Here is a 23,298-nt window from a genome sequence, read left to right as displayed (position 1 = left end):
CGTTAACCAGAATAATCAGATGAAAATGTTCAAAATGGCGGCCCTTCAAACTCTTAAAAACTTCCAAGGGAACCAAATTTCACCCATAAATAGGTATTCAGAAAGTTTGAATAACTTTTCCTCTTTTACTGAGATATTTGTGTGCAGGGACTTATTGAAATATTGGACTTGATTAATCGCATAAAGAATGTTCACGTTGTTTCGCTACGGTCAGGCTTTTTTTTTTTGCAAGAGGGAGTTATTTTCGTATCGGAACAAGGTGATTGTTAGTGATGATATGAAATTACACATTGAAAGTGAAGTAACTTGTGAAACGTGTTATTTAAAAGAATAACATAATAAATGTGCTTTCCCCTAACACAGAGGACTGTAAATCATACATTTCGAGTTCGGGAGCGTAAATGGCGAGGAGTGTTATTTAATTTGCTTTTTAGTAACACATTGCATTGCAAATAAAGGTAGGCAACATTAGTGGTAATAAAATATTATTATTATTATTATTATTAATCATATTAATAATAATAATAATAATAATAATAATAATAATAGGTGTTGTTTGTGGCAAGGCAATATCTTCCTCAATTCTTCTTCAAACGTAATAATTGTAACGCCATATCTCCCTTACAAACAAAATATTAGCAATTTATATCGAGAGAACGGGAAATTGTAGAGTGATGGGAGCAACGTTGGACAGTATGCACTCATACTAATCAGAAAAATAAGCGATTTCAATGCAAAATGAACGAAGAGTCATTGTCATGGGTAGTCATGGAGCCACAGCAGAGCCCTCTTTAGGCAAAATGTCGATAACTTATATCGAGAGAACAGGAGGTGATAGTGAGATGGGACCAACGTTCTGCCGTGTCATCACAAAACGCTGTAACTTTGGCGGAGGAGTTTTGCGAAAATGAGCCGTAAAGTTTTCATCCGAAAATGTGATCTGTATCTTGTAGAAGAAGAGTAACTGAGCAATAATGGTCAACCAATCAATTTTCACCAAATTTAATCACACAACATGCATTTACGTAACATTACATGTAATCACGTGTTTCCAAAGTCATGATACACTGGTTCTACACGATACAGATCACATTTTCAGATGAAAAGTTTACGGCTCTTTTTCGCAAAACTGCTTCGCCAAAGTTACAGCATTTTGTCACAACACGGCAGGGTTGGACACTGTGGACTCATAAGGCGCATCGAAATTAGTGGAGGGGGGGGGCAGCCAGCCTTACTTATTTCCACATAATAATATAAAATTATATTGTCGAAATACACACACGAGTTAGCTAGTAATATTTGACATTATTATAATTATTATTATTATTATTATTATTATTATTATTATTATTATCGACAGCGGCTTTTCATTACGTGTGCATGTTTGACATGAAGCCAAAGAGAAAATCCATCATTCGTAGAAAGAATAAGAATAGTCAGTTATTTTAACTGTGAACGACAGCGAAAAATACAAAAAGAGTGATTAGCTGTAGCGAAAAGAAACAATACTTTCTCTCAAATGGATAAAAAACCAAGCCGAGATAGATTCGAACTCGCATGGACGGCGTGAAAAGTCAGTACTCACCGAACGTGTTTCAGTAACTTACTTATTGCTAATTTTACTTGCTTCACTCGTTTAACTTGCTTTTTCTAATAACTTATAACGACAGAGACACGAACACAGAAACATAAGGAACAGTTAAAAATCATAGATGCTCTCCCGCCGGGAATCGAACCCGGGACACCATACACCAAAGTCGCACGCGCTAGCCACTAGACCAGAGGGGAGGGCACTGCTCACTCTCTGTGTCGTTAGGGATTACGACCACTGTATTGCCAGCTATCACTTCTGTGGGTTGTATACTATGATCACATGTTTCTTCTTTGCTGGAAGAGTTAAACCTACATTATATGTAATACATGAGGTATTTAGACCTACATGCTCTTCATATAATGTAATAAAAGGGTCATGCTGGGAATAAGAAAAAGAACATTCCTTGGACAAAACGGAAACTATTGGCATCAGAAATATTTATCTACGAGGCATGCGCAGAAACATATTTCAGAATAGTTACAGTTTAGTTCAGTAAACGAAGAAAGCGGTATAAAAAAGCAACTATGTCGCGTCAACGAGATCGACCGGAGTTGACAGAGGCGGAAGCAGATGTGTAGTAATACAACAACTTGGTTAAATTGATAATTGGTTCTTTATTTTGTAGTAGATCGTATCACAACTTTACGGGAGAGCAGAGAAAGACTTACTAACGCTGTCATATAGTAAGCTTTAGTAACACGATCATATAGAGAGTTCCCTCGTGGCTAAGCGGTTAGCGTACGCGCCTTTGGCGTGAGAGACGCGGGTTCGATTCCCGGCGGGAGCTCATGTGGTTCGGATTCCACGTTAATCAGTAGGTCCACGTCTCATATGGCCTCGCTGCTGAAAGGGACGCTAAACTAAAATTAACTCAACCCAACGATCATATAGACACAAATGGATGTAACTGTGAGTACTACAACTTGGATTTAACGAAAGCCGTTTAGATATTCAGTGGTTTGCAGGGTTGTATAAAACACAAAAAGATAAGACACAATACAATTCTTCATACCTCAGCTTCCAGTAACTAGATACATGCAATTTCTGGTTAGATACTGAAACTGCTGTCGGATTTTAATACATGACGTATTGCAGGATACAAAATGCTTTGCATTACTTGTTTGTTTGTAGACAGCTACTAGCTTAGTGCTCTGAAAAGTTGTGTATAAACTACGGATAGCCAATTCCGGAATTATTACTTTCCGGACTCCCGAAGGTAAAACCGGACAAATTCCGGAATTCGGAAAATTCCCATTTTGGAATAATTCCGGAATTCGGAAAAATCCAGAATTTAGAAATTTCTGATTTCGTTAACATTCCGGAATTCGGAGCAATCCGGATTTCTTCGAAATCCGGAGTTTTTCTCAATTCCGGAATTTTCTAAATTCCGGATTCTTCCCGAGTTCCGGAATTTTTCTGAATTAGGGAGTTTAACTGAATTCCATAATTTTCCGAAATCCGGAAAGTGAAAGTTCCGCTTCTAAAAAATGAATTTATTTTGGTTAATATGAATTGTGGCGGAAATAAGTCTTTGAGCAGGTAATGGCGACTGCTTTGAAAGAAATGGGGTGTATGAGAATTCAATCTGTCATATTTGTAGTTTCGTGTGGAGAAAAAACAAACTTGTGAACCAGCGGTTTAAGAACAACTCAAGTTATTAATGTAAACTTTCCGACTTCATAAAAGAAATACGAAAGACATTATGAATCGAAGAAATATAACATACAAGTTTGCAAGCGGAGACAAAGAAACCTAACGTAACCAGACTAAAAACGAATCTTTTACCGCGTAGCGATCGCGGTTCAGTGGTCAAGGTGCTTGTGCGAATGCACTTTTTTTTTTTTTTTTTACTTTGGGATTTTTGATGGCGATCGATCGGCGATAACATACGTTTTATTATATTCAGATATTTGAATACTCGGATGTTTCAATACTTGAACTATCAAATCTTCAGGAATAATAATAGTAATAATAATAAACTAATAATAATTATTATTATCTCGTAGAAGATTAAAAGCTAGGAGCTAATTATCGCCATTATAAGCAGAAACGTGACATTTGGAAAGAATATTTCGGTTTGGTTTAATGTTGCTCACGAGAAGAGGAGTTTCTCATCTCGTTTCTAAAACAAATAAAATAACATGAGAATTAACATTTTACATTCGAGACGCGACAAGGCTAACTCAAAATTTTCGTCTCGCTTTGGAGATGAGAATCGAGACGAGACGAAAATAATCGTAAACATTTCCCGTCTTGTCTCGATTCTCGAAATAATGTATGTCCATTCTTTAAGTGACAATTGCTCTGTAGACTGAATCTCATAGGCTATTTCGTTACATTATATTTCAGAGCTCATTGAATTATGCTCTGTGTAGGTATTTTGTAGCAAAGCTTTTATATTTACCTCTGCATATCCTAAAAAATTTGTTTATTATATGCCTTACTGTTGCGTGATATTCAGTTATATTTATTACAGTTATTTTCCTTAAAACATACAGTAGAATACTTTCTACATGAAACTTCAACGGAATTTTTTAGTTTAAAATGTTGGTAGTTGCAGAGGTGTCTTCAAGGTACGGAACCCTTTCCCCGAAATCTCTACTTTTAAGTAAGTTTTGCCAAATTTCAGAGCAAGTTTAAACTTTTATTATTATTATTATTATTATTATTATTATTATTATTATTATTATTATTATTATTATTATTATTATTATTATATCAACACCGTGTATAATCTTTAAAAGATATACGGTTTGTATCTGAATAGTAAAAGCCAATTGACTGTCGATCTCGGTCGTCGAGAAGTCTTCAGGAGGGAAGGACATCGGTCACGTTCTGGGTTTGAGTTCCGAAGGGGCAAGTATTCGGGCTCGAGCCAAAAATTGTTAAAAGTTTTTAGTGTTGCCACGAGACGAGACGAGATGAGACTTCAGGCTGTCTCGTCTCGTGCAAAGCATGTCTCATCTCGTGTCTCGTCTCAAAAAATGAGCTCGTCCCGTTTCGTCTCGAGAGGTTCTGTCCGTCTCGTCTCGTTTGTCTCGTTTTGTCTCGTAAAAAATATAGGAGCATAGCATGGGAACGAAAGTAAAATGTAGCAGGTTGCACCATGCTAATCAAGATACAACGAAGTTACAAGTATTACCCAGAACACACAAGACAAGAAATGTCACGTTAGCTACACTCTGAAGCCTTCACCTCTGGTGTATGTGGTAGTCGTTTCGATCTCGGTTAGTGCCATGTGAGCTTTGTGGTGGACATTGAATGTGTGTGGGGACCGCGGTGGCTCAGTGGTAGAGCGTTCACCTCTGGTGCTTGGGGTCTCGGGTTCGATCCCATCCCCGCGAAGTGAACTTTGTGGTGGACAAACACCGTGTGCGTGGGTTTTCTCGGGGTTCTCCCGTTTCCTCCCACTTTCTTCATTCCACCATTTCATTCATTACTCATCATCACTCTCTCCTTTAGCCTAACCGTGGGACGGAAAACTCAAAGATTTCATTTAATTTCATTTCATTTTTCGAATGTGTGTGTTTTCTCGAAGTTGTCTAGTATCCTACTACTTTCTTCATTCCACTAATTTCCCCATCATCATCCATTCGGCCAAAGTTGCCTAACGGTCTTTAAAATAAATTCGAATAAGCTCACAAGGGAAGGACAAATACTTTACAAGATAATATATCTCTGCTGTTAGTTGTCTGAGGCTTCTCGACCCTGGCCTTTTTTTTTTTTTTTTTTTACATTCTGAAACATTGAAATTTGTTTCACGAGTTTTAATACACGAATATACAATAAATTGCTCATAGGTACGTCGAAGATGAAGCCACTAATGTCAAATAATGTTTACACGACAAGCAAAGTTCGATGTAAAGGTGTCACCATCCCCGACACTACCGTATACTATCAACCCACTTGCTTTATAGTGTCTGTATATATATGAGAGAGAGAGAGAGAGAGAGATGGAAATATATATAGATAAATAGAGAGATAGATATGTGTGTACTCTTTGATTTCATATATTCCAGCCTTTAGGTTTCACAGTTATAACCCATACCAATCAAAAATTACTTCAATTTTATCATGTTTAGATTTGTTGCAATTATTATTATTATTATTATTATTATTATTATTATTATTATTATTATTTTACAAAAAAAGCTCGGAACCAAATAATTTTATTGAGTAATGGAAAGTATTTGTTTGAAATTTTATGTTACTGCACAGTAAGCTCTACTTAAAGTTTCATAGTAATTTGAGCTGAACGACACATCGGACGAAAGAATGCTTGCGGCCAGTCTTCACCTCCATGGTTCAAATCTGTTCCCATAACCGCGGGGTGTGTGATACTATGTGGTGGTTGCCCCGTTTGTGTAACGAACTCAGAACAGTACACCCAGATTAGCTAGTGGTCTAAAAAAAGTTGATTTTTTTGGTGGCCATTTTGGATTAAAGTTTGTTATATTGTCGTGATCTATTCGCAATCATACAACGTACATCTTCATACCAAGTCGAGCGGTCTGCGGCGATAGACCATCGGCTTGAAGGCCCCGAGTTAGTCCCGGAAGGGTCATCTGTATGGATTTTAACAGCATTTGTTTTTTCGTATTGTGTGAGGGGGGGAAATCGTACGAAATAAAAGGATTTCAGTCTGAAAAAATTGGAGAGAATATCCTCCCCAGGATACTTTCATGGGAGTAAGGAATTAGTAAAAATATAGGATATACATTTTATAGCAGGTTTAAAATATGGTTTGGGTATCCTATTTCTTTTCTGTTAATTATGTTCTTCAATGTTCGAATTCTCATTCTCATGATATTTTCTGCTTTCAACGGAGTTCCATGAATATTATACCAAATGTTCTTTACATTTATCAAGTTCGAAAGATTTTATGCGCCTGAAAGAAACCATTTTTGAAGATAATTCAAGTTCTAATGAATATTATTCACTAGGAAAGGGAAGTATTCCCCTCCTCTCAACATGGAAGCAGAGGGCAATTTCTCACTTTGGTCAGATCAAACGTTTCCGCGTAACAAAAGGAAGGCCCCCTGTAAAACCTCTTTAACTCCAGTGGTATTGTTAGTACCATAAATTTGCTAAAAGCAAACAATTTGAAGGGTTCGTCGACAATATTTTTGCTTTCTTTGTCCTTCGCCCGGCTTCCAAACGAAGAGGTGAATTTTACAACATGACTGCTGTATAATAAGCGAACGATTGGTAAAATGGTAAAAGTGTGTTTCTATGTGTATGTGTGTGTGAGAGAGAGAGAAAGAGAGAGAGAGAAGACAAAATTTTAGTTGCAAGATAACATACTTCAAATGCCGTTTTCGGTTCATATAGCAAAAAGAATACCGCCACCAGAGAATAAAGACAAGTGTAGTCTGTTCTGTTCTCTTCCGCCATCTCACCCAGAACTTTCAACTACAGCCTGTAATGAATGTAGACCTTACCCAGTTTTCAAATTGAATAGATGGTGGTGGTAGTTCGGTTTCTTGACCTTGTAAAAATCTTCCCTGTCTTCGATTTTGTTTGGCATCATTCCAGCCAGAAATGAAAAAAAATGAGAATTCCTCAGTTTACAGCAAGAGGAATTGGGGACAAGACATTAAGGATGATATTCTTGGAGGCTCATGTATCACGATTGTTTCATTTAATAGACAGAGGACACTTTTCTATGAAGGCTTTTCAACATGTTTTCTCACAAAGGGGATTTTCCTTTTGCAATCTATATGACCACTGGCAATTTCAATCTTGGCCATTCCAGCCAACGTTTTCTTTTTCGACACGGGACAAGTAGTCTACCTCGTCTCGTGTCTCGTGTAAAAGAGTTCTGTCTCGTCTCGTGGCAACACTAAAAGTTATAGGCTTCAGCCAAACATGTTCAAAACAGCTGGGACCGGGTTTAGGCTTCTCAACGGCTCGAGCGGCTCAGCTTACAGCTCATTCACTATCGAACCGAAGCGAGAAGTGAGCCGAGCCAACAGCTCACCCAACCAAGCCGATTTGAGCCATCGGCTTATTTCAGCTGAATCGAAACGTGCCGATGGACTAGTTTCAACTTAGCTGGCTTGAACCGGTTCACATGAGCCGAGTAGGGGACCCATCCCAACCGAGAAAGCTCGAGCCATCGACTCAGCTCAAATGTCGTTCTAACTGAGCCGGCTCGGGTCATCGGCTCATCCCAACCGAGCCGACTCGAGCTGTTCGCTCAGTTGATACTAGCCGAGCCGGTTGATATCACTACCCGAGTTGGTCTTCTGCTTGGGCTCAAGAATTCGACAGTGCAGGTCTCAGCCTTGATTTTAAGAACTACAGTATATACTTATATCGATGATTACGACATTTGAGGCTGTCTCGTAAAAAAAAACCTCTTGTCTTCTCGTTATCTAGACGAGACGAGATACACTAAAATTGCCCCACGAGATGCACTAAAATTACGAGACGAGATACACTAAAATTGCCCCACGAGATGCACTAAAATTACGAGACGAGACGCACCCCTGTCGTGAGCAACACTAAAAGTATTCCACGTTACTGCTTACATTTCTCATGGCTTTCGCAATTCCAGTGTAATCAGGCCATTATTTCAAAACGAGTTAAAACGAACTGAACGCGCGAGCGAGCCATTATCAAACTCGACTCAACTCGAAACTTGCCCTCGAAAACAGCTTGACCTTGATCGCTACGCGGTAAACGATTCATCTTTAGTCTGGTTACGTTAGGTTTCTTTGTCTCCGGTTGCAAATTTGTATGTTATATTTCTTCGATTCAAAATGTCTTTCGTATTTCTTTTATGATGTCGGCAAAGTTTACATTAATAACTTCAGTTTTTTCTTAAACCGTTGGTTCAAAAGTTTGTTTTGTCTCCACACGATACTACAAATATGACAGATTGAATTCTCATACACCCCATTTCTTTCAAAGCAGTCGCCATTACCTGCTCAAAGACTTATTTCCGCCACGATTCATATTAACCAAAGTAAATTCATTTTTTGGAAGCGTAACTTTCACTTTCCGGATTTCGGAAAATTATGGAATTCAGTTAAACTCCCTAATTCAGAAAAATTCCGGAACTCGGGAAGAATCCGGAATTTAGAAAATTCCGGAATTGAGAAAAACTCCGGATTTCGAAGAAATCCGGATTGCTCCGAATTCCGGAATGTTAACGAAATCAGAAATTTCTAAATTCCGGATTTTTCCGAATTCCGGAATTATTCCAAAATGGGAATTTTCCGAATTCCGGAATTTGTCCGGTTTTACCTTCGGAAGTCCGGAAAGTAATAATTCCGGAAATGGCTATCCGTAGTTTATACACAACTTTTCAGAGCACTAAGCTTGTAGCTGTCTACAAACAAACAAGTAATGCAAAGCATTTTGTATCCTGCAATACGTCATGTATTAAAATCCGACAGCAGTTTCAGTATCTAACCAGAAATTGCATGTATCTAGTTACTGGAAGCTGAGGTATGAAGAATTGTATTGTGTCTTATTTTTGTGTCTTATACAACCCTGCAAACCACTGAATATCTAAACGGCTTTCGTTAAATCCAAGTTGTAGTACTCACAGTTACATCCATTTGTGTCTATATGATCGTGTTACTAAAGCTTACTATATGACAGCGTTAGTAAGTCTTTCTCTGCTCTCCCGTAAAGTTGTGATACGATCTACTACAGAATAAAGAGCCAATTATCAATTTAACCAAGTTGTTGCATTACTACACATCTGCTTCCGCCTCTGTCAACTCCGGTCGAATCTCGTTGACGCGACATATTTGCTTTTTATACCCCTTCCTTCGCTTACTGAAATAAACAGAAACTATTCTGAATTATGTTTCTGCGCATGCCTCGTAGATAAATATTTCTGATGCCAATAGTTTCCGTTTTGTCCAAGGAATGTTCTTTTTCTTATTCCCAGCATGACCCTTTTATTACATTATATGAAGAGCATGTAGGTCTAAATACCTCATGTATTACATATAATGTAGGTTTAACTCTTCCAGCAAAGAAGAAACATGTGATCATAGTATACAACCCACAGAAGTGATAGCTGGCAAATACAGTGGAGGTAATCCCTAACGACACCGAAAGTGAGCAGTGCCCTCCCCTCTGGTCAAGTGGCTAGTGCGTGCGACTTTGGTGTCTGGTGTCCCGGGTTCGGTTCCCGGCGGTTGAGCATCTATGATTTTTAACTGTTCCTTATGTTTCTGTGTTCGTGTCTCTGTCGTTATAAGTTATTAGAAAAAGCAAGTTAAACGAGTGAAGCAAGTAAAATTAGCAATAAGTAAGTTACTGAAACGCGTTCGGTGAGTCAGTTAAAAAAAAAGTGGACAAAACACTGACTTTTCACGGCGTCCATGCGAGTTCGAATCTATCTCGGCTTGGTTTTTTTTATCCATTTGAGAGAAAGTATTGTTTCTTTTCGCTACAGCTAATCACTTTTTTCGTATTTTTCGCTGTCGTTCACAGTTAAAGTAACTGGCTATTCTTATTCTTTCTACGAATGATGGATTTTCTCTTTGGCTTCATGTCAAACATGCACACGTAATGAAAAGACGCTGTCGATAATAATAATAATAATAATAATAATAATAATAATAATAATAATAATAATAACAATGACAAATATTACTAGCTAACTCGTGTGTGTGTTTCGACAATATAATTTTATATTATTATGTGGAAATAAGTAAGGCTGGCTGCCCCCCCCTAATTTTTTTCGATGCGCCTTATGGGTCCACAGTGTCCAACGTTGGTCCCATCTCACTATCACCTCCTGTTCTCTCGATATAAGTTATCGACATTTTGCCTAAAGAAGGCTCTGCCGTGGCTCCATGACTACCCATGACAATGACTCTTCGTTCATTTTGCATTGAAATCGCTTATTTTTCTGATTAGTATGAGTGCATACTGTCCAGCGTTGCTCCCATCACTCTACAATTTCCCGTTCTCTCGATATAAATTGATAATATTTTGTTTGTAAGGGAGATATGGCGTTACAATTATTACGTTTGAAGAAGAATTGAGGAAGATATTGGCTTGCCACAAACAAAACCTATTATTATTATTATTATTATTATTATTATTATTATTATTATTATTATTATTATTATTATTATTATTAATAATAATAATAATATTTTACTTACCACTAATGTTGCCTACCTTTATTTGCAATGCAATGTGTTACTAAAAAGCAAATCAAATACTCCTCGCCATTCACGCTCCCGAACTCGAAATGCATGATTTACAGTCCTCTGTGTTAGGGGAAAGCACATTTATTATGTTATTGTTTCAAACAACACGTTTCACAAGTTACTTCACTTTCAATGTGTAATTTCATATCATCACTAACAATCACCTTGTTCCGATACAAAAATAGCTCCCTCCTGCAAAAAAAAAAAAAAAAAAGAGAAAAAAAAAAGAAAGAAAGAAACCTTACCGTAGCGAAAGAGCGTGAACCTTCTTTATACGATTAATCGGGTCCAATATTTCAATGAGTCCCTGCACACAAATATCTCAGTAAAAGAGGAAAAGTTATTCAAACTTTCTGAATACCTATTTATGGGTGAAATTTGGTTCCCTTGGAAGTTTTTAAGAGTTTGAAGGGCCGTCATTTTGAACATTTTCATCTGATTATTCTGGTCAACGAACGCATCAATATATTTCAACAATTAATGTTTGTGCCAAGTTTCGTCTCAATCCGCTGAAAATTAGGGTGGTTATGGCATTCACAAATAGCGTTATATATATATATATATATATGCAGATAGATAGATAAATAGACACACAGAGGGAGAGAGAAAAGGTGTTTTGCTCCCTGCTCGCACCTGTGGTGCGTCAGAGCTAAACCGGACCCCTTTGCAAAACGTATTGACCAGCCTAACCTAAACACAAACCTCTTGATTGGTAACGTACAAGCGTGGTCGGGAGGTGTAAAGCATGTAGAAATTGTATTTTTAATAACCATGAGTATGGGTTCGAACACTCCACTTCCGTGTTTTTCTTTTTACTTTTTGCAGCTACATCGGAACGTTCAATTTTTATTCTTTACTAATTTCAAATGGCGTTTACATTCAAAATATGAAGAATTTTGGTGGCATTTGTTCGGATAGTCTTCTCTTTCAAAATTAAGAAGAGAATAAAAGCAATACGCAAAGACAAAAAGTATTATCAGTATTACACATTACCAATAATAATTGCTACGAAAGACTAAATACGACCTCTTTTACCATCTCTCATGAGCTGTATGTATTATTAACAAAATTTTTAAAAAACGTCCTTGATGGGGATTTGAACTCGCGTTCTTTTCATTTGTAAGCCAGCACCTTAACCACTACACCAAGATCATGGCGTGGCGAACCTTTAGTTGTCGGCGTATTTGTTGTATTTGAGTTTTATGTTCCCACTTCGACAATTTTTACTCTTTTTTCTAAGTTTAACAGCTGTTTCTGGCTTTCTCTTTCGGTGTAATCCTTTATTTACACTATGCACTATTCGTATTCACAGCTTGTGCTCCTCTACAATGTCTTATTCAGATTAAACTTTTCTTTTTGCCCCTCAGTAAACATTTGATTGATTTAATTCTCATACTCTCCACGGATGGAGCGCAAGAATGCCAGACTCGAAAAGTAGGTGTACATTTACTTTCCTGACAGATAATACAATAAGCTGTTGAAAAGGGAGCTCTTTTCGCAGAGGTCACAGATGACCTGCTAGAGGTCACCGGATCACGATTGCCGACATTTCTCGTTATCGCATTGTTTCGGATCAGAATTTATAGCAATTTTTGCTACCGGAGATGGATATTCTAAAAAATGGCATGTAAAACTATTATTTAACATTGAAATCCCATAAGGAAAAAAAAAATCACATTTTGACCTTTGACCCTGTAACTTCGCAGACGATAACACCCGTGATCTCGTTTTGCTATCAAACAAATCTTCTGTCCTCCTCTAAATTGCCTGCAAAGTTCACAGTTCTAGCTTTTACGTGTGCTGAGTACTGTGGAATTCATTTACACGAATTATGAGACAGTATATATATATATATATATATATATATATATATATATATATATATATATATATATATATATATATATATATATATATATATATATATGGGAGACCGGGATATTCACGAACACTTAAGCTTTGAATATAAATAACTCTTTCGTTTTTGAAGATAAAATTAAGATTTTTAGGTGTAGAGAAAGCTTTGAGTTTTCCCTGTTTACTAAAGTGCAGAGGAAACTCTAAATTAAAATTTTTCAAAAATCAATCAGATGTTTTAAAAATGTACCTATGTTCGTAACAGAGACGGTCATCCTCTCTCATCTTGCCCTCATGAGGGCCGCCTCACCATCACCTCACCCTCAGTTTAGTAGTTGAGGGTGAGTGTGAGGGAGGGTTAATGTGAGACCGTCAATGGAGGGTGAGTGTGAGGGAGGGTGAGTGTGAAGGCGTCAATGGAGGGTAAGTGTGAGGGAGGGTAAGTGTGAGGCCGTAAATGGAGGGTGAGTATGAGGAAGGGTGAGTGTGAAGGCGTGAATGGAGGGTAAGTGTGAGGTAGTGTGAGTGTGAGGGCGTCAATGGAGGGTGAGTGTGAGGGAGAGTGATGGTGTCAGTTGAGGGTGTGTGAGGGAGGTGAGGGTGAGGGCGTCAATTGAGGGTAAGGGTAAGGGTTCATAAAATTAATTATCTTGCAATTCTTCATTTCTGGAAAATATGTTAGAAAATGTAATGTAGTTTTTTCTTACAATTAATCGTCGTTCACACAAAATCGTCATTCCATCAGTTTCATACGGTTTTCATGTGCGAAGACAAGATGTTTCTCATACCTTTATTACTTTTCTATATTTATATATTTTCAGTTTATAGAAATAATAATTACGAAATATATAAAAATATCTACTGCAAGTTTTTGGCTACCGAAAATTTCAAAGTTTAACGAAAGTAACCCATTAAAAATACTAGAAGTTCTCAGGAAATAATGTTTTTTTTTTTTCATATATTCGTTCAGAAGAGAAACTAATAAATATTCATATATTCATTCATTCTGAAATTGTAACTAAGAAAAAGCTTTATTTCTTCTTCTAAGTAAGAGAATAATATATATAAGAAAAGTACAAAGCTGCAAGCCGCAATAAATAACTTTATATTTAATTATCAAATAAAAAGATATTTCTTAATAATATTATTATTATTATTATTAATAATAATAATAATAATAATAATAATAATAATAATAATAATAAGTAGAAATCTTACAGATAAATCGAGATTCCAGGAGGGTGTCTGGACCGGAGATGGTCATCCTCCCTCATTTTGCCCTCATGAGGGCCGCCCTCACCCTCACCTCACCTTCATTTTAGTAGTTGAGGGTGAGGGAATTGGAAGGTGAGGGCCATAAAGTAATTGAGGGTGAGTGTGAGGGAGGGTGAGTGTGAGGGCGCCAATGGAGGGTGAGTGTGAGGGAGGATGAGGGGTGGCCGTCAATGGAGGGTGTGTGAGGGAGGGTGAGTGTGAGGACGTCAATTGAGGGTGGGTGTGAGGGAGGGGGAGGGGAGGGCGTCAATGGAGGGTGAGTGTGATGGAGGGTGAGGGGCGTCAATTGAGGTTGAAGGTGAGGGAGGGTTAGGAAAAATGACCATCTCTGGTTCGTAATTGCCCCAGTGGTCGGGGAAATCCCGAACATATAGTTTACGTTAAACTTTCCTTTACGAAACAAACGAAATGCATTAAAATACATTAAAAATGTACTGTAATTTAGGATTTAAATCTCTAATAAGAATTTTAATTACATAGCTAATAAATATAGCAAACTATTCTACTTAATAAAGCTAATTACCAAGATATGATCTATTTCCCAAACCAATTTCATTAACTTCTTACTTACTTTTCAATAAAAGAAGCTATTAAATTTTTTTGATAATTTATTTCACACCATGATGCAATCCCGAACACTCCGGGATAATGGCGAACATCCTGCCTGGCATTTCCTCATGAGACACCATTTTATTGTTAAAGTTGAAACTAATTTTTGACTGCATATAGGCTAGAAAGATTACAAGAAAGAAAAAAAAAGCTGCAATATAGGGGAATGTATAGCTCATCTGTAACAATATAGATAGGATAGAAAACAACTTTGTGCACATTGTTAAATCAATGTTGTAAATGAATCGACAGAAACAACGAAACGTCTTCCTGGCAATGTATTCAACTGACTGTCACCAAATTTATGCTACACTTTTGCAGGTCTCTCCGCTAGCATACAGTAAATCGTCTGTTTTCTAACAATCTCCCTGGGCGTAAACTTGGGTGTTCGGCTTTACCTCAGTGTTCACGAATACGCCGGTTTCCTCCATATATATACACCGGGTGCGTCATTTATAATGTCAAACCTTGATGACGGAGAAACCAAAAGAGAGAGACAAGCGAAACTTTGCACGAAGCAACTATACAAAGGGGCACATTGTTAGACGTATTATTTGGCATCACTGGATGAAGAGTGTTGCCAACCCAATATAAAGTTGTGATTTTTTTAAATGGAACGACATAAATTGTATTTCATAATTAAATTCAACACTAAAAAGGAAGACGAAAGATATGCCACCCGCAGGTCAGTGCTGCAAACTTCTCGAGAAATAACGTTAAATATGTGTCACATTTAAACGCCTTTTGCGCACACAGGGAGTGAGGTACACACTAGGTTTGCACAATAATTTAAATATTGGCCAGAACGGTTTAAATTGACACCAAGTTTAGATGGGTCTGTTAAACAGTGTTGACATAACAGAAAAGACAAAAGTCGAGTTTGGATATGGTGCAATAACTCGAAAAAGGCCATAAGTACATTACGGTATAAAATTTATAGGACAATTTGGTATGTCATAACAAGCATTCTCACGTTTATTTGAAGTCGATAAGTCAAGTACATACCGAGATATTCGGAATTTTGTAAAAGCTGAGAATTTTGCGCTGTAGAAGTTGGTAACGCTGTCAGCTTTTACAAAATTCCGAATATCTCGGTAAGTACTTGACTTATCGACTTCAAATAAACGTGAGAATGCTTCTTATGACATACCAAATTGTCCCATAAATTTTAAACCGTAATGTACTTATGGCCTTTTTCGAGTTATTGCACCATATCCAAACTCGACTTTCGTCTATTCTGTTATGTCAACACTGTTTAACGGACCCATCTAAACTTGGTGTCAACTTAAACTGTTCTGGTCAATATTTAAATTATTGTGCAAAACTTGTGTATACCTCACTCCCTGTGTGTGCAAAAGGCGTTTAAATGTGACACATATTTAATGTTATTTCTCGAGAAGTTTGCAATACTAACCTGCGGGTGACATATCTTTCGTCTTGCTTTTTAGTGTTGAATTCAATTATGAAATACAATCTATGTCATTCCATTTAAAAAATCATAACTTTATATTGTGTTGGCAACACTGTTCATCCAGTGATGTCAAATAATACGTCTACCAATGTGCCTCCTTGTATAGTTCTTCGTGCAAAGTTTCGCTTCTCTCTCTCTTTTGGTTTCTCCGTCATTAAGGTTTGACATTATAAATGACGCACCCGGTATATATATATATATATATATGACATTATATAGATTTCTACATCGTCATAACCGTGAGATTTTTATTTCTAATTCGCACCGGATTCAATGAGGATGGAATGAAGCCAGAGACCTCGGCCCGACACTTCATGGAAAGAAAAACGTCGCTAAGAAACTCTATTTCAGTTTGTGAAAGAGTTAAACAAGTTAGAAATCCGACAATTCAGGGAAAAGTGGGGTCACCTAATTGTTTTTTTTCTTTTTCTCAAACTTACGAAACTTTTTGGTAACATAATTACCAAAACATTAATTTTATACCATGAAACAACACTACTGATAATTTAATGTTGGAAGGAAGAAGGAGAATTTCATTGTTCATAAATACTATGTATTGTGAAAACTACCAATATAACGTGTAACCGCGTACAAAAATATGAAGTTATTCTAAAAGTCCTGTTTTATTCAAGTATTTTTTCAATAACTAGTGGAGATAAAAATGAAAATAAAACTGTAAGGAATAGGTGTTTCCAAACTTATGGCATGCGGGAGATCGTTCGAGAAGAAGGAACAATTCTGATCTAATGAGGTCGGTTGCAACCATGGTATAGCCATGGGACAGCTTCTATAAATCAAATAACTATGCTTGAATGTAATAAGTTTATTAGTTTCTACATTTAATGCAAATGTTGAAAAGCTGAATGCTAGTTGATGACCTTGAATCGTGAGTCTGCAGTAGTGTGCATTAGGAAAAGGTCATTACCATGCGATATGCCTGTTATTGTAATAGGAAGTGGAACTCTTCGAAATGATTTCTTTCAAGAAAGTATTTTATTTTACAGAGGTGAGATCATGGAAAGTTACAAAGGTGTAGTTTGTCAAAGTACAGAACGAAAATGAAACAAGGAAAAAAAGAAACAAAAAGAAAAAACAAGTTCCGTAGAAGGCCGTGTTATTTAAAACGCTCTGTTCCAAGACATTGCTAGCATTTGTAGTACGATTTCGTTTTGAAGGACGGAAGACAATTACTAAGAATACAAGTAGACATCACGTAAAAGCAGTAACTTCGTCTCTCACCTCTTCTTTCTCCCTCCTCGTCAGCTCTTCATCGTTCACTTTCGTTCTCCTCCGTGTTGCTTTGTGTTTGGTTGTTGGGTAATTAACATTCCAGATTGTGGGAAAACCACGGGTTTATTAAAGTAATCTTATTATTTGTTATGCGACCGTTATAAAAATCCAGCGAGTGTTAGTGACTCTGTGTATGTCGAGACGTGGATCTCAATAGGTAAGTGTTTAATTTTTAAATAACTATTGCTTTTCAAATATTTTTATGTCTTTGGTGTAATCATAAATTGACACTCAAACTATATATATATATATATATATATATATATAATTGTATACTGTATCTTAGGAATAATTAACTCTTCTGACCAAAGTATATACACTTATTAATTGAAACTAAAATACAGTGTAACAGTTTCGACAACTTAACTTTATCTTCGTTGACACTGCTTTAGTGAGTTTCAGAGTCATGATGGATGATGTTACTATATCTTAATGTAGAAATGTTTATTTTTTCAGATCTTGCTAAAGGGAGAGTTTAAATCTCAAAGCCTACCCTTCGGTTCGCCACTGAAATCATACATCATAGCTATTGAAACGGAATTTGCGGCAAATATAAATTAGCGCCTAATCTTAACTCAAAATAACTTATAGCAAATTAATTTGCCCCATATGGTATTTATCAATGTTGTAGTCCTAAAAATTTCAAGGGTATACGGCGCTTTGTAAACATCTATGATTGGCATAAAGACATATATGACAAAAGAGAAGGCTCGGTGAATAACATAAATGAGTGTAGATACGCAAAAGGAACCAACTCACTGCGAAATGGAACAGAGAAAAGTTCGCCTAATGTAGTTAAAACAGGGATGAAATAAGCAACAAAATTTTACTAGCCCAAGAAAAAAGCTAAAAGCCCCCATCCCAAAATAGAAATCATTTACTTACCTTCGGTATGATATTAAATACTTGCCCGCCGAGCGAGTGGTTATTTGCATCCCTGAGTTAAAAGAAACGATTACGAAAATCGTCATGAGGACTAGAATGGAAATACGAATATCATAAACAAAACTTTCGTTCTGACTTCCACTGTTTAAAACAACACGAGTGTTGACAGAGACAGAACTGTCCTAATCTATATTTTTTTAGTTTTCTCCCCTGACTCTGTTTCTCACTGCTTTCTCTTTTGTGATCGCAGAATATTCGAAAATAAAAACAATTTTTCGCATGATCGATGTGTTTGAACGGGGGTAAAAATAGGATAGAAAAGAAAATTATTTAGTCTTTTATCACTGAAGTTAAAAAATGATTAAATAAACAAATAAATATGAACGAATCAACGATACTATATGCTTTGAAACAGAATGTGTATTCTAATGACTAAAATTAACCCATATCTTCCCAAATTATTTTTTTCCCTGATTTTTGTAGTTTTGCGTTTTACTTGGTCTATTTAGAGTCCGAGTAACATCAAGAAAGTGACAATTTATTTTTCAGCGCGTTTTCCTGTGCGCAGTAGACCGCCCCAAAAATTGGGCAATGGGCACCGGAGGGTAGGTGACATGAAAAGTACCAGTAAAGGCTAGCTGCACTTTTAGTACGTACTTACAAGCTAAGAAAAAGAGTGAATTTGGACGTTTTGTTTTATTTAACACTTTATATCTTACATTTTATAAACTGGAGCAAAAACGTATTAAGAACATGCAATTGAGACAGAAAAAAGCATACTTATAGATGAGCTGTTTTTGTACTTATTAGTATTTTTACTTTGATGAATTTCATGTTCCCATTATATTAGGTCCCTTCGTATTCAAAAGCAATATATATCTTGTATGAATATTATAACTATATTTTTAACTGACATAAAACTGGGACGGCTCAATAATAGAGCAGTAGGAACTGTAGTCATTGTGGGATAAAAATATACTTGCAACCTGGATCTAAATAGAAAACGATATTTACAATATTTGATTCTTGTATCTGTATTACCCACGTGAAAGCTATCTTTAGACATCCCCCCACACACAAATAAAATAAGGAACAACTTTCCATATAGGTCAACGCAAAAGTTGCGGGTTGAAAAGCTACGCAAGCAACGTAGGTAATTATAGCTGGTACGTATATAATTACCGGAAACTAAAATGCATATTTGTATTGCATTGACGCAAACGCTACGGAATGAGATCCACACACACACAATATATATATATATATATATATATATATATATATATATATATCGAAATAGTGAATGAAACCCTCAGAATGAATGCTGTTTACAAGAAATTGAACCAAATTAATTAGAAATTGAAATAATAAAGGTCTGTGACGAAATAAGACACTATTGAACAAATTGGGGGTCATTCAATACAGGTTAGTAGCCAGCCCCAAAATATAGGGGGCGGTAGAAGTTAGGAGGGCCCGATCCAACCATATTATAGTTTATCACCATATTATACTTCATTTGTAAGCCTATTGTGAAAATTTTAGGGGGGCAGTAAAAATTTATGGAGGCGTTCCCCCTAGACCCTTGTGGATACAGGTCTGATTCATTAGCAGTTTTTGTTTGAGTTTCCTCTAATTGATGTAGACATTATAATTACTTTTCGCAGTGTTTGCTTTTCGTTCCGATACGCAACTTTTGCATTATCAACTGATGCGGAATATTGCCCATTATTTCAATTGTGTGTGTCCATCTAAAGTTATCCTGAACGTTGGTAATGCAGGTATAAGAAGCAAATAGTGTAAATATGGTTTTCTATTCACATCCGGGTTGCAAGTATCAGGTATAGTCATGTAAATCAACAACTTCTGCAGATTATACTCCTATCATGCCTACACTTCCCATTGCCCCATTATTGGGGTGTCTGAGTTTTATGTCAATTAACAATATAAAATTATTATATGCGTACAAGTTGTATATTGTTTTTGAATATGAAAGAACCTGATATAATAAATAAATGAAATTGATCAAAGTTAAAACACTAAAAGGTAGAAAAGATCGACTGACATTTTATTGAATTTCCACAAATTCACCTCTTTCCATAAAAAGTTAAAAAACAAAAACAAATGACAAGCTGAAATTGAAGGTTTAGTGTTGCTAGATACCAAAGTCATCTATTAGTAAAGTACTTTTAAATAACATAGTAGGTAAAAGAAAAAAAGAGAAAAGTTGACCGTTCCATTTTTGGGGCAATGGGAAGATATGGGTTAAGCGTCCTATACCCTCATTTTCAGCCCTGTTATTTACGTCACGTGGACTTAAGTTGACTGAATTAAAGAGTCCGTAAGACATTTAATCAGTCCGGGCATAAAGTATGTTACGCATTGTTACCCGTTGTAAATTTTACAAGTGGAATTAGATGTATCGAACAGGAAGCTCACTAATTAGCACAATTTATACTACAATAATAATTGGTGATAGATAGACTACCAATGGCAGCTCTGAGAGAAATCACATAGGTAAAAAATATAATTAAGCTAATGGAAAAAAAAACTTTATTCAATTTTCTAACTTTTGTATGGAACAAATACGGGATTAGTAAGTTTCCTTTCCTTAGTTTGTTGAAATAAGATTGTTGGTTTTACAGTTTTATCTTCATTTGTGAGTAGTCAAAAATTACCATTAAATTAATGTATTCGTGTTATTTCGGCTGAAATGTCTACTTTTTGTCCAGTAACAAATAAACGTCAATGGAAAATTGTAAGGGGCCTGCAGCAATATGACCATTACCTAGGAAAATGTGTTAAATCGAGCTAGAGTTGCTTCTAGTTCCGGAATTTTCGCATACACAAAGTAGTCCTTTAAACTAACAATTCACAAAAAGCATTATCCCATCATTCCCATATTGAATTTGCCTATGTTTTTATTGACTTTCAGAGTAAAAGTGCAAATAAATTTAATTTATGTTTGCGTATTTAAAACACAATATACCAAGACTTCTGCCTGTGTGTGAAACGTTCCAATACTAATATATAGCAGTCATGAGTTTTCTCCTCTTTCTTCCTCGAGATGGAATTTCCGAAGATCGTACAGTGAAAAAGGTTTTCGGGTGTTGAAACGACCCATGTACAGTACTAACTTCAAGCCTGTTCCAGTTTCTCTTAGGGAGTGATCGGCGACTATACACCACACACCTCGACATCTAGCCGCCACCCTTTCCGAAAATTGTTAAACCTGTGTTTAAAGTACACTCTATATATTTTCAAACTAAAACGGAATGATTTAAGGTTTACTGAAAATTGTAAACACTATATACCACACATTCATATTTTTAACCGATATACTGTAGTTATTCCTTTTATTGATTTCGTTAATAAAACTTCTCTATCACATTAGTTCCGTGAAACACACAATTGGGTTCAGTCGTTCTTTCAGAAAAAAATGTTCCGGGGGGCACACTTAGTATTCCGGAGGGGGGTCACTGCTGGTACTATTCTATTTATTATTATATTATTGAGGTATTATTTTGGTCTCCTCCGAGGGGGCACTCTGAGAGCTCTGGGGAGGCCAGTGTTCCCCCAAAATCATCTCTGGAAGAAGCAGTGATTGCGTTGATCCGTTGTGTTCTTTTGGCTTATATTGAAGTTTATTCTCCCCTTATATAGCCACAATGAAAATAAATCACAAATGGCATGGTTGTGGGGGAGGATTGTTTATGCTGTAATGTCAGCCCCTCCGAGCAAATGCGTAAGCTCGAATAGATTCTTTTATTTCGCAGGGCTCAAACTTCCCGGTGGAGGTACACCGCAGGCGCAATTTTCCCTGTTCTTGAGGTAGGGCGCAAATTTCCCAGGCGCAAAATTCTCGACACCGTTCGAATGACCTCGGAAGACTATATCTTTTTCAATACTTTTTTATATTCTTTTACTCGAGATTTCTTCATAGCTTCTTATTAAAATACTTACTAACATATCCTCATTTTATTGTCCTAACCAATCAATATGAGTATGTTGTCAGTAAAATATTTAGATTGATCGAGCCCCTGGTGTGTAACCACAGTATTTCATATCATCCCCCCCCCCATTGGAAATCTTGGCTAAACGAACCAATATATATTGCCAATAAAATAGTTTCGAGTGATTGAGCCCTTGGTAAATAACTACAGTATTTCGTGACAGACCCCTTCCCCTTCCTATTACCATATTCTAGCTACGTGCCTGACTCAGCTAATTATCTACATTCTTTACCAAGCACACATTTTCTAAAGCGGAAAATGCTCTCTGAATACCTACGCTCATTATTTTCAGCAGATGCACAAATTGGGTAACATTCTATCCACATGAATGTTATATATGTCGATTACTGGAAACCGCTTCTCGCTATCTATTACCATATTTACTATGTAAGGATTAACGTTAAAACCGGAAATGGTTGATTTGTACCGCTTCCGGTTTGAATATTACATTCATCAGGGAACTCGATTCTTAACTATTGACTCTGTACATCATGTCCAAAATTGATGGTAATCCATCAGATAGTTCTTGAGACTGTTTGTTTCACTGACGGACAGAATGAATATATGGCTATAGAGTTTTGATAACCTAAATTTGTTAATGAGTGATGATGGAACAAATATAAGAAAGGGAATCAAGAGTACCACCGGGAAAATTTTCGAACACAAAATTAGCCATCGAAAACCCATATGTCCTGGGTTAGAATACCATAGATGAAAACTCTACCACTGAGTCATCAATCACTCGCTTATTAGTTTTATTAATTATTATATTAATATAAATTAATGAATGCCTGCTTATGTTAATTATTGAACAATTACATTGTATACTTCGTAGTCAAAAATTATAAATTTGTATTTACTGTACCAGTGGTGCCCACCCCCCTTATGTCCATGACGCACCCCCCCAATTGTCTACCCGTAGGTGTTCTTCCATGAAAAAATCTTCTTTTCGATTAATTTTTACACTCCCTCAAACATATTTATACAAATTTTTACCCCCCCCCAAATATTTCAATGACGCACTTTGCGTCATAGCCCCCCTTTGTGGGCACCCCTGTACTGTACATAGGTATGTTGACAATAAGCGAATGTTATTAGAATATTTGTTGAGATTTCTTTTCC

General features: G+C 36.5%; 1 protein-coding gene and 1 long non-coding RNA gene across 5 annotated transcripts in view; one reads left to right on the top strand and one right to left on the bottom strand.

Moving 5' to 3' along the window:
- The window catches only part of LOC145693364 (uncharacterized), a 29,197-nt gene extending 10,892 nt beyond the window's left edge, over nt 1–18,305 (bottom strand). The window contains exons 1-2 of the long non-coding RNA XR_014132752.1: nt 18,167–18,305; nt 14,483–14,641 (exon numbers count right to left, since the gene is read on the bottom strand). This is a non-coding gene — a long non-coding RNA (uncharacterized LOC145693364). The remainder of the gene's footprint in view (nt 1–14,482; nt 14,642–18,166) is intronic.
- Nucleotides 17,003–23,298, top strand: part of LOC145693363 (juvenile hormone esterase-like) — a 1,331,986-nt gene continuing 1,325,690 nt past the window's right edge. The window contains exon 1 of one of the 4 annotated variants that reach the window (XM_081769294.1): nt 17,003–17,438. The gene's annotated coding sequence lies outside the window, so the exon portion shown is untranslated. The remainder of the gene's footprint in view (nt 17,439–23,298) is intronic. The other 3 variants (XM_081769292.1, XM_081769289.1, XM_081769291.1) reach the window with 3 other exon arrangements.

Source organism: Thermobia domestica, chromosome 8 (genome assembly GCF_964235325.1).
Source record: "Thermobia domestica chromosome 8, izTheDome1.hap1.1, whole genome shotgun sequence".
Lineage (NCBI taxonomy): Eukaryota > Metazoa > Arthropoda > Insecta > Zygentoma > Lepismatidae > Thermobia > Thermobia domestica.
This window is presented reverse-complemented; position numbering and strand designations above follow the sequence as displayed.